Below are 12,352 nucleotides of genomic sequence, written 5' to 3' on the forward strand. Positions count from 1 at the left end.
AGAGAACATATGTGACCAGAACAATTCACAACCCTGGAAGTGTGGACTTCAATGCCCTATTTCTGTCTTGAGAACTTCCTATAAATTATTTTTTTGATGAGAAGAGCTTCAATATGGGGGGAAATGCTTCCATTGTCAAACTATGCTAATCTATGCTATGCTGGACCATTTGATTGATTATAGCATCTGAGCTAGATAAGACAATCTATCAAGCTGCTTCCCCTGTGGTTTGTTTCTAAGTATTTCTTTATTAATTTGAGCTTGCTCTTAGGTAGCTACTGCAATATCTTCTATGCTTCTAAATTTGTCAGGGATTTATGAGGTGTTCAGAGGAGCACTTCTGATTTGAAGGCTATTGAGCCTTTTCATGGCTCTTCATCCACCTTTGGTGTCCACCTTTACCTAACTATCACCTGTGGCTCCAAGAAACTGTAGCATGATCAAGAGCCACATTCTGGAAAACTGTCTTGGCAAATGGGCAGACAGGTAAAGGTAACCGACAGGCTTCAAACCCCTTGGTGAGTTATGTAGATGTCTATCCTGAGCATGTGAAGACTTCCCTTTTCAGAATGGACAGATGAGAAGAATTTGCTTCAATGGTCACAAAGACTGTTGAAGTGGGTGCTATGGAGCACTTAGAGCTTGGTCATACATGAAAGATGCCAAGGTGATCCATTGTATCCCAAACATCACCAGTCTCCCTGACTTTCCTCCTGCCACAAGACTTTGATGACTCAGGAAGAGAGAAGGAGGCTGACAACTTTATACAACTCTGTCTCCTTTAAATACTCATTGGTCTTCTTCAAAAATGAAAGCCAAAGAACAACAATGCCTCTAAATTTAGCAAAAGCCTCTCCAACTCTGTGTGTTCCTTTGCTAAGATTCTTTTCCCCTTTGACCTCTTAGTACAGCAGAAAGCAATGAAAATATCTTCTGTGCTTTTCTTCGTTAAGCAGCAGATGGCAACAGAGAGAAAAGCTCAGTTTCTCTGGCCAACCAAATCTGCCAGGTGACAGTGAGACAGTTGCAACCTCTTTTGGACACATCTCTGAAATCTTTTCTTTTCTCTCTTCATGGTTCATCAGCTGGGTCTTCTCTGCAAGAGACCTTATTTTATCTCATAGGAACAAAATTTTCATTTTCTGTCACTAGGTCATAGTAAAGTACATTTGACAAACAATAATAAAAATACTTAGAGGTTAAGGCAATGGGTTGGTCACAGGATTAAGAATGTGGGGCTACATAGACTCTGGTGAGCTTGCTACTAAGTTAGAAAGCATTTGTGATATGCTTGAACCTACACTAACAAAATCATGCTCTGTGCTAAACTATATTCTCATAATTACAGAGGAAGAGGTTTGGCATAGATATTTTCCCCAGATATTAACTTTCAAAGTCTTCAATTTGCATACACCAATAAACCTTCGAAACCTTGTTTCCTGTTCATTCCAAAATTCAGCAGCAGTCTTAGACAAATGAGTAACTGCTGTCAGAACACTGAGATGGATGTAGCTCAGCAACTGGACCCTGATTAAGCAATTTCCTTATTAGTTCAGCACAGACTATGCTTAGAAGAATGCTGTCAAATTCTTCCATACTTTAAAATTTCAAGGATCCATGATTTTATTATTATGGGCCAGAGTAAACTATAAGCCCACCATGACTTAGTAGATAGCTCTCCAGAATCATTATAGGCCCCAAATTCATCACCCTGTCACCAACCTATTACCTGAGTCTCTCTGAGTTAGCTAAAATTGTTCTCAGACTACAGATCTCAATCCATTACTGAGCCTATATTTAAATCCTTTCCAATTTGGTGGAACCTACCTGGGCTTTTGCTGTTCTGGCATAACTTTCCAAGAACCTGAAGTTACCTCCTCATCATGATGTGGATTCTGGAGGAGGGTTTGCCCATTTTATTAGGTTATAGTGAAGATCAAATTATTTATATATATATATATATATATATACACATATATATATAAAATGAAAGTGAAAGTGCTTTGAAAGAATTCAGAAAGGTGTGCAAATATGGTATCTTCCTGTTGTTATAACAATCCATACATATTTATTAGACAAGGAAGATAATGTCTGGAATCATGGAGAGTTCAGAAAAATACTTCACATTTATGAATGTTTTATGGTTTACAAAAATATATGATATAAAGGCGTCTGGATCTTAGGGCAGAAGACCTGGGTTCTTTGCTATTTTCAAAACTTTAAGTGATCACTTAACCTCTGTGGGTCTCAGTTTTCATGGTTACAAAATGAGGATATCAGATGGGTCAACTTTTAAACTTTCTCCTAGTTTTATATCTACAGTGATCAAGTATTATCCCCATTCTACCGATTCGGAAACTGAGTTTCAGAGCTGCGGAATGAGTTTCTCCAGGATCATGCAGTCATTAAGTGACAAGATCAGAATTAAAACTTTATCCAGTCCTTTTTCCACTACAACTAGGTGTCTTTCCGGTCCTGCCCTCGTGGAGTATTCTATCACCGCACCAAGGAGATAGAAAATAGGCACGGCAAGGAAGGGAAGAAAGCCAAGCCCCGGAGAAAACTTAAAATAGTAACAGTAACTTTGGAAGTTAGGAGAAATCGGCGTGCTCCTAGCTTAGGAAAATAAATCACGTGATTTCTCGGCAACTGGCTGGGTTTGGGTTGCAGCTACTAGCTTGCTTTTGAGCCGCGAAGTTTCATTTTTGCAGCTGTGAATGGTTGAGGTCGCAGGCTCTTCAGCTGCCAGTAGCGGCGTTGGGGAGCAGCGGAGAGTGATGCTGAGAAGGGTCAGAGAGCCTCTGGAAAGCCGGAGTGGTACGCGCTCTGTGAGTCCTGCTGGGGGGTGACGCGCATCTGCCGGTCAGGGCGCCGACTGGAACCCGGCAGTCATTCCCCAGAAACACGCTTTCCCTCTGACGCGTCCGGTCTATGTCATTTTCTTCAGCCTCAAGGATGGAACACTGTGAGTGGGGTTGGGGGAGTCAGGGGAGGTCTGCCCAGTCCTGGGGGTAATCGATGGGGGTAAAAGCCGATCACAACAACCTCTCCTGAGGTTGGGAGGGTTCTTTTAGGAAAGAAACATTTCCAGTGGGAGGGATCCCTCTTTCCGAACATAGGAGCGAACTTTGGAAAACTTTTCTCTGCCGGTAGAGAATCTGGCCTGAGGGTCAAGGGGGTGACTTCCAATAACTTTCCTGGAAAGGGCTTCAGGTTTCCGAACCGTGCATACTTGTTTTAACAAAACTAAGGGCGCTTCTGGAAGCCCAGGCCGTTTTGACTTGCCTCTTCTGAGGGACATCTTGAATAAGGAAAGTGGATCAGAATTGGGACTGGATCCCTACTCTCTACATTTTGAATTAAAATCTTGGCTTCTTCAAGTTAGATCTCGAAAGATCCTTTCTTCTGACTCCTTATTTTGGTATCCTTAAAGATAAGTTTATGTTTTAGTACCAAATGGCTAAAGAGACCAGGAGCAAGCAGACTTTTTAACAGAGAAGAGACGCCTCTTTCTTATTGGTCTGCCGGACTCTTTTCTACCATTTAGGGGTAAAGAGAATATTTTGGGACTGTTTTAGAATAATAGACTGAAAGCCAAGGTTAGTTCTGGAAGAGATCTTTGAATAGGGAATATCAGAATTGAAAAAAAAAATCTTGTCACACAGTATGTCAAGCTGGAAAGAAACTTAGAAGACCAAGTCTCAGAACTGGCAGAGACCAGTAGATAGGGGGTTAGAAGTCAGGAAAGCCTGAATTTTAATCTCCTCCTCTAGATATTTACTAGCTGTGTGACCCTGGGCAAGTCCCTTAACCTTTTTCAGCATTAATTTCCTCATCTGCAAAAATGGTTATAATAATATCCTCTCTATCACAGGAGTTTTGTAAATATCAAATGAAATGATATAGTAATACTCTTTGCAAACCTTAAGGTACTCTGTAAATGTCAATTCTTTTCACAGATGAAGGGAATTAAGATTTTCCAACAGAGTAGATTGCCTTCCTCCTGGAGACACCAGATCCTTGGGAAATAAGGATAACCATTCCTCCTGTATAGCCAGAATGAGGGTTATTCTTCATGATCACAATACATAAAATATATATTTAGAGTTGTATAACTTTTCAAAGCTTTTTCACACACACACACACACACACACATACTTTGAGCATTTTGACTTATTTGAACTTCACAGAAAACTTTTGATTCAAGCAGAGTAATTTTCACCATTCTCATTTCCCAGAGGAGAAAAACCAAGGTTCAGAAATGAAGTGGTCACTTGGCTAGTAGTAATAGAGTTAAGTATAGAATCCAGGTCTTTCGGCTTTTAAATTGGCACTTTTCCTACTCTCACATTGTAACTCTCTAAGTGAGTTTTGTCTGAGTCTTCTGGATAAGGAACTGTGTTGTAACATTTCTATAATATTTGGGTTAACCTGATGGAAATTCCAAAGGAAGAAGTTGGGCCAGTTTTTTCTCTAATCCTGCCTGCTTTTCCCCCATTCTTGAACTGAATCCTAATATGTTTGCTGGTCCTAATAGCCATATGGTTGGTCAGTCATTGTCCTTTCTTGAAGAGGGTCGAAATTACATCGCTATGTCAAAGTCAAGCTTCAGTGTGTCCAGCTGTGGGGTCTGAGTGTGGAAGGGTCTACCACAGCTTGAGCACAAATAGTCTATAGGAACATTTGGAATAGAGCTCTCTCTAAATTTGTGCATCTCATATTTCTTTCAAACTATTGATATTCTGTTTTGCTCAAAGAACAGTGCTTTCTTTCATGGAGGCAGGCCATGGTGGACAGTCCTGTGCCAGTGTCTACCATATCTCCCAATCCATTCCAGAGTTCTTCACAAAGATCTTGAGAGTGTTTTTCTATTGCTTCTTCTGACCTCTGTGTAAGCACTTGTCTTTGTGAGTTCTTTGTAAAATAGTCTTTTCGGCAAACTTATGTTTGGTATTTGAACAAGTGGCCAACCCCTTGGAGTTGTACTATCATGGAGAAAGGACCTTTTTGTCCCATATTTTATCTTGCCATGTGATCCCCAGGATCTTCCCAACACAATTAAAATGGAAGCAATTCTATTTCCTGGCATGACGTTGAAATATTGTCTGAATTGCTTCCGTATTAGGTTATTTAGCAAACTGTAAGTCTACAAACATACTGACGTTGTATGCCTGTAAAATCTGGGACCCAGTTTTTTCTAGTTATCCCTTTCGTATCACGACTTTCCCCATCAAGATTTAGATATATTGTGAGTTGGCATAAGAAATTAAATAGGAATTTGGGGGTAGTTTTGAACTCACCAGCCAAGTGGGAATTATCATATTATCAAAATGATCGGTATTCATTAAAAAAAAATACTTTTCTCTGACTGGATAGTATGAACATTATTATAATTTTTTAAAAACTGGGTATAAACTCATTTTCACAGTTTGTGTAATTGGCTAAATGCAGAGAAACGTTACCACCCACAGAAAATTGGCTAGGCTGGAAAATTGTGTTTTCTGAGAAAACAAAGATTATTTCCTAGCATCTTTTTTATTATAAACATAAGGAGAGTCTAAATAATGGAACTGATAATTAATTTGTAAAATTATGAAATGGTGGTAGCACATCCTGTTCTTTGGGTATTTGCTGAGAAAGATCACTAAAGGGCAGTAGGAAATGGGTACAATCACACTTTAATAATAAGGCACGACAGGTATAAGGGCCAACAGCAAAAACAAATACAAAGATAAACAATGAAAAATGGAGATATAGAGACAAATGGCAGCAGAGGGACTGGGAATGAGAGGTGAAGGAAGGCATTATGAGGAAGAGGATAGGTAAGGGGTGTGGCAGAAAGTTTTACAGAAAAGGGTGTGGCAGAAAGTGAGAGCTTGCAGCAGTATCTGATGGACATGGAAGAGTGCTCAAGGGTGGGGGTGGGGTACAGGAGGTTGAGATCTCATTTTCATAGGTTTTTTGGGGGGAAATAAACTAATTCCTATCTATGCCATGTTGGCATAGATTTAACCGATTAAACTCGTTCATATCATATCAAAGTTATCTGTAAAACTTCAAAGTTATCAAAGTCAGTACTTTTTTTGATGTTCTGTGTCTGGATTTGTGGAAGTCTGAATTTTGTCTGGAATTTACATATCATAAGAGCAGAAATTTGACAAGCAGTACCAAGATAATTTCTCCTGATTCAGCACATATTACTAAGGTGTGAATTTTAATTCATATAGGATACAATTTGCAAATTTAAAAAATCCTTTGGTCTTCGGATGGTCTGTGTGTGAATACAATAATATATCAGAATAGGGTATATATCTGGAATGGTCTTATTCTGGGTTTGAATCCTTACTATCCTTTACCATGTCTGGGTATGAAAAAGCTGATGATGTGCACTGACATCCAAAAATGCCCTTTGGAAGTTGATTTCTAAATCTTTGCTCCTAGTTGACTTTGTTTGGCTTCCTCTTTTCTTCTCCCAAATCTTGGCATGCCCTAATATTCTGCTTCTATATTTTAAAAGTTTATCTTATTTTCTGCTAATATCTCTTTAATGTAATTTTTGTTTTCAAATATATAGTAACCCCCTTGTCTACCTATAAAACTACACATTGAAATAAAAAGAAAAAATATCCATTTAATAAAGTCATTCAAACACACAACTATGTCAGACAATAAATGCAATGTACTATTATTTCTCACCTTTGCAAAGAAGGATGCCTTCCCAGGTATTTAATTAACTCTTCTTAGACCAAACTTGATCATTGTAATTAGTGCTCAATTTCATCTTTTTGTTCTTTCTTTTTGATTTGTGACAGTCATGCATATAGCTTTCCTGGGTCGACTTATTGCATCTAGTACCAATTCATGTAACTCTTCTTGAAATCTTCATGTTTCCTCACATCTTAAAAAACAACTTCTCAGTTTACTTAGCCATTTCCCAATCAGTGAGCTTTAACTTTCTTGAAAACCAGTCTCTAAATAGTTTTTGTCACCTCTGCTTTCTTATTTGAGTACCAAAATGATGACTGATTGTAATCTCTCAGAGAACTTGAAAACGTTAAGACCAATAAAAAATGTATTGGTTGTTGCATAAAAATCCCCTTCTGCATCACTCCCAACAAAAGTGTTAGGTGAATCTTAGACATTTTAAAACCAGATAGAGCATTTCTTAGAAATATAAGTTCTAGAAAATAGCATTTTCCAGAATAAACTTATTTCATACATATTAAATTTTTTTTCTTCACAGTATCAGGATTAGCTGCTAAGTGATGCAGTGGATAGAATGCTGGGCCTGAAGTCAAGAAGACTCATATTCCTAAATTCAAATCTGGCCTCAGATATTTGTTAGCTATGTGACCTATGTTACTCAACAATGTTTGCCTCAGTTTCCTCATCTGTAAAATTAGCTGGAGAAGGAAATGGCAAGCTACTCCAGTATCTATGCCAAGACAATCTCAAAATGTGGCAATGAATTTATACATGACTAAAAATGAGCAACAAAATTTAATTGTCAGTTCCTCATTTGTACTGGCCACCTTTCCTGATAATTTTAACATTATATAATTCAACTCAATTTTAAAAGTGGTCAAACCAATAAATTCTTGCAGTAAAAGTTTCTTTACTACCTACTTCCATTTTCTTTCATTGTCTTAACTAACCTTGGAAGCTTTTGTCTGAATGGCAGCTGTTTCGAAAAATACATTTTGGATTGCAATCTTCAATCCATATTCTTAAAAATGCATATTTCTATCATTATAATACTATTGTGTTCCTTATGCTTTTTGCAAACACAAAAAAAACTGGTATAGTTTTGCCTTTTTTCTGTTGTTTTGTTTATTAATTTTATATGTTATATTCCATAGCTTCATATGTTCTAATTTTCATTCTATTTTAGAATTATTATAATTATATTCATGCCATTCAATTACATCAAATTTTTATTCTAATGTAACAATAAGCAACTTTTTCCACTGGTTGTGTTTCCATCTGAAGTATCCTGCTTTTTGTCCATTTTTTTGTAAGTTCTTTTTTAAAAAAAATTAATGCAACTATTGGTAATGTGGTATATAGCAATATATCACATCTGCATGGGACAAAGTGCAAATGCAAATTGATGTAGTATCATGTTAAAACCCTTAAATTAGCTTGGACACATTATCTCAATAGAATTTTAGTTCACACTAACAACCTGTCATTGTTTTATAATTCATACTGATTGAATTTCATATCATCTGAACACATCAAAGTTGACCTAGTCTTATGTAACCTTTCTTTCTCCCTTTGACCTCCTTCTAATATGTGCCTACTAGGTTCTTTGGGCCAGAGAAAATTGTCCTTTTAATTAATTTATTTGTACAATTCCAAATTGCATTTTTAGATGGTTGGACTAATTCACAGATTTACTAACAGTGTGTTAGTATGTACCTGTCTTTTAGCAGGCTCTGCAAAACTAACTTCCTATCTTGTGTCATTCTTGAAACTTTATTGGGAAAGAGATGAAACTTTATAATTATTTTGATTTGTGTTTCTCTTATTATCACTGATTTGGAGCATTCTTTCATGTGTTTGGAGCATTCTCAATAATTCCACTGAGGACTGTTTATTGACCTCCTCTGATCATTTATTTATTAGGGAATGGCTCTTGGTTTTATATATTTGCTTTAGTTCTCTCCATATCTTGGGTATCAAACACTAATGAGAGAATTAATATGAATATTATTTCTCAGTTGCCACCTTCTATTCTTATTCTAGCAGTATTAATCTTAATTATGTGAAAATTTACCAGTTTCATAAAATCGAAATTCTGTTGTGACCACCTTTGATCTTGGTTCTATTAAAAATTCACCCCTAATCATGACAATGAAAAGTTCTAAAACTTGTTATCTGTTCATTTAAAAAATTATTGTGACATAATTAGATTGTGTATTCATTTCAAACTTATTGTGGTACATGATATAAGCTGTTGTTCTAAATCCAGTTTCTTTTCAATTGCTTTCTAGTGTTCTGGGAAGTTCTTGTCAAATAGGGAGTTTGTTTCCGAGTAATTCATGTTCTTGGATTTATTAAATGGTAGATTATTTCTGGTAGCATTGCTGGTGCTTTCTGATCTACTCTGTTCCCCTGATCTGCTTTTCTACTTTTTAAAAAAAATCAGTAATTAATAGCTTTGATGATTGCTGTTTTGTAATATAAATTAGATATGGAATTGCTATTTCTCCTTTGTTCTCCCTTTCTTAAATTATAAGAATCTAGATATTTTTTTCTCTTCCAAATAAGACTTTTAAAAACATTTGCCTAGTTCTACAAAAATCCCCCACAATAGTGTGAAATAATCCTAAATCTGTAAATTAATTTAAACAGTATTGTCATTTGTATTACATAATTGCCACCACAAGCAATGAATATTCTTTAAATTACTTGAGTTTTTAAAGCTGCTTTGTATGAAAGTGGAAAGTTTTTTTTTAATAGAAACTGAATGCTGAGTACTTATATTGACCAAATTTGAGCATCTTGAAGAGTTGAGAAAATTTGCCTTCTTTCCTTCTTTCCAGATGCTGAATGTAACATATTATATATATATATATCATCAAACAAGACATATGTGTTGCTTAGAATTACTAAATTGGTTACTTTTCACTCTTATATTTTTAATTTTTAACCTTTTTCAGCCTCACTTTCCTCATCTGTAAAGTGGAAATAATAGAACCTATCAGACTTGTGAGAAAAATGAGACTATTTATAAAGTGTTATATAAATCCTATTTATTATTATAATTATTATTATCATGTTGATAGATTGATTCCAAGATATTTTATACATTTTATAGCTATTTTCATGGCAGGGTTTAAAATTTTTTTTAATAATAGTTTTTTATTTTCATCATACATACAAATATTCACATTTCAACATTCATCCTTGCAAAACCTCGTGTTCTAAATTTTTTCCTTCCTTTTCCCTTTCCCCCTCCTAAATAGCAAGTAATCCAATATAAGTAAATATGTGCAATTCTTCTGAAAATATTTTCACATTTATCATGCTGCATAAGAAAAATCAGATTAAAGAGAGAAAAAATGAGAAAGAAAACAAAAAGCAAGCAAACAACAACCAAAAAGCTGAAAATACTTTGTTGTGATCATATTTAGTTCCCATAGTTCTCTTTCTGGAAACTTTCTATATTTCTTTTTCAACAATGAAGTGATTCAGGTCAATTCCAATAGACTTGTGATAGAAAGAGACATCTATATCCAGAAAGTTAAGTGGACATAATAATTCTCATTCTACTACCCTTACAAAGGTATTATAGAAATAGAAACTAAGGCTTGTGAAAGGCCTTGAAAAAATAATGAGTACTAAATGAATCCTAAGTTTCAGGGTCATTTCAGTTATTTTGGCAATGAGTGACCATCTCCAGGAGTTTTTAAGCTTTTTTGTGTGTTATGGGCCCTTTTGATGAAATCTTTGGACCCCTTTCAGAACAATATTTTTTAAATGGATAAAACACATAGTATTATAAAGAAAACCAATTATAATGGAATATAGTTATATATGTAATATGTATGTAGGTACATATGTATTTGAGACTGGCTTCTCTATCTTGCTCAGGCTGGAAGAGAAGCAATCATCTTTTGCCCGATCCCACTGCTGATCAGCAGGAAAATTTTGACTCACTCTCTTTTGTTTGACCTACTACTAATATGAAATCATACAAAACAAATTTCTTAATTAGCCATGTTCTGGAAGTAAGGGGAAATAGTCTTCTATTGGTTTTCTATGCCACATTATGTTTAGTCATTCTCCTTAGGTTAGATAAGTGCTCACTCCCATTATTTTATTGATGAAGAAACTTAAGATTTCCCCAAGAAGCAGGGCTTGTTTGTTCAATCACTCAGCTAAATAATGGCAGATGTGGCCCTAAAAAATGATTGGACCTCTTATCTCTTAATCTCATTTACATAACTCTTGGTCTCTCCCAACTCTCAGGAACAAGAATGGAAACTGTCTAATTTTGGTGGTTATAGGAAGTGAGAATTTGGAAAATTTTGAGGGCCATTCATCTGACTGTTTTTGTGGGTTGAAAAACAGATTATGTGTTTCAGAATGACTGGCTGACACTTTCTCCCCACCATGGGAATTGAATTCCCAAAAATTCTCCATAGTTTCAGGTTTTGAGGTCACTAATCTGACCTTCAAGATTCTTCAGGACTGACCTGGTTCATTTGGGTCTTCTGACTTAAAGCCACATCAGTCCCTTAATATCTGAGGAAGTCTCATTGAAGACCCCTGTTCAGACAAAATTACTGATTCCTCCTTGTGCTTAGAAGCCCCATCCCATGCCTTCTGCTAATAAACAAGGGGATTTCCGGCACTTTTACTTTCAGTTTGGCTAAATTACCATGTCTCTAAACAAGCCAGCAAGATCTGGGTTAATAAAAAGGTGGAGACGTGGGCAATCAGAGCTGGAGGAGGGCACTTGGTGAACTGACTGGCTAGAGACCCAGCTCAGAGAGACTCCATTTACTCCCATCTCTAAGTCACCATTTGACCATCTTGGCAGTATGCCTTTGGAGGGTTTTACCTACTCTATCAAGGCGAGAAAAATCTATGGCTGCCAGCTGAAGCTGTAGGATTTCCATTTCTTATTGGGAAGAGTATGGTGGAAGGAGGAGACATTTGGCACTGGGTTGCAAAGTTAATAAGTAGCAAGGGCCCCTTATGGATCTCTGAAGCTGTTTCGGAGTCCTGAGGAAGCCATCAAAAATTCTCATTCAATCATGGTTGGCAAGTTCCAATCCCCCTGTTTACTTACTAAGATCCCACTGGCTCTCATTAATTGGCACACTGGCTTTGGTTCCCCCACTTCCACCTTCTATCTTCTACCTAAACCTTTCACTTTGTCACAGAGGTCCTGCTTGCCACAGTCTCAGAGTCTTTTTTAAGGAAATTTTCCAAGGTGAGTGTCCATACTTAGAGAACTGGGGCAAAGTAGTTGAATAAGCTTTAATTTTATCATTGCTTTGTGTTTTGTTTTTTTTCTGTCACAAGGTCTGAGGAGCACAGGAAAGAAGGTTACATTATAATGCTAGAGGCAAAAGATCAGAAATTTCTGTTGAAATCCTGTGAATACAAGTCATTATTTACTATATTCTGCCTTTGTAGAATGGTGGGGTGCTGTTGGTGATCAGTGAGAGCAATTTCATTGGCTGTTGGCTCAGGACAGACCACTTTCAGTGGAATCTTGGTAAGCCAAGATCATACCTTTAAGAACAATAAGTTGTGATTAGAATGAAAGCTGTTGGTTCTCTAAGGGACTAAGTATAACCCAAAGTGACAGCCCTAGGGAAGAATTCAGTTGGAA

The 12,352-nt window shown here is 36.5% G+C and overlaps 1 protein-coding gene across 2 annotated transcripts in view; it reads left to right on the top strand.

The window, feature by feature from the left end:
- The first annotated feature begins 2,538 nt into the window (after positions 1-2,538).
- NLRC5 (NLR family CARD domain containing 5) overlaps positions 2,539-12,352 on the top strand; it is a 99,699-nt gene continuing 89,885 nt past the window's right edge. For both annotated transcript variants that reach the window (XM_023494215.2, XM_012553827.3), the window contains exon 1: positions 2,539-2,965. The gene's annotated coding sequence lies outside the window, so the exon portion shown is untranslated. The remainder of the gene's footprint in view (positions 2,966-12,352) is intronic.

This window comes from Sarcophilus harrisii, chromosome 2 (assembly GCF_902635505.1).
Source record: "Sarcophilus harrisii chromosome 2, mSarHar1.11, whole genome shotgun sequence".
NCBI classification, from domain to species: domain Eukaryota; kingdom Metazoa; phylum Chordata; class Mammalia; order Dasyuromorphia; family Dasyuridae; genus Sarcophilus; species Sarcophilus harrisii.